This window comes from Egretta garzetta, unplaced genomic scaffold, assembly GCF_000687185.1.
Source record: "Egretta garzetta isolate BGI_Z169 unplaced genomic scaffold, ASM68718v1 scaffold4, whole genome shotgun sequence".
Taxonomy (NCBI): Eukaryota; Metazoa; Chordata; class Aves; order Pelecaniformes; family Ardeidae; genus Egretta; species Egretta garzetta.
The window spans coordinates 985,655-986,127 of NW_009259329.1; positions in this window are offsets into that span (position 1 = coordinate 985,655).

Sequence of the window (473 nt, forward strand, 5' to 3'; positions counted from 1 at the left end):
ACGGCGGCCCCCCCCCCCCCCCAGCCGATGCACCCCTTCCCCAGGGCTGTCTCAGCAGGATGGGATGGGGGGGCTCAGCCAGTCCCCCCAGTGCTTCCCCGGAGCAGGATCTGGCCCTGCTGGGGCAACCCCGGGGCCAACCCAGAGATTAAGAGATTGGGGTGAAGGCACTGGAGCAGGGACCGGGGGGGGGGCAACAGTGGGGCCACATGTGCCACCACCCTTCCCACCTCTCCCAGGTGCTGGGGACAAGCAGAAGTGGGTGTCCCCAAGGAGGGGGTGCTCATAACAGAGATGTCCCCCCCCCCTTGCTCCCCAGGGTGGGTGGAGGAGTTGGGTGCAGCACCCAACACCGGGGGGGTCAGAACACCCCTCTGCACCCCCCTGCAGCTCATGGCCTCGTTTGGCAGAGGGGAAACTGAGGCACGGCAGCAAGCAGTGCTCACCCAAGGTCACCCCGAGCTGACAGCACA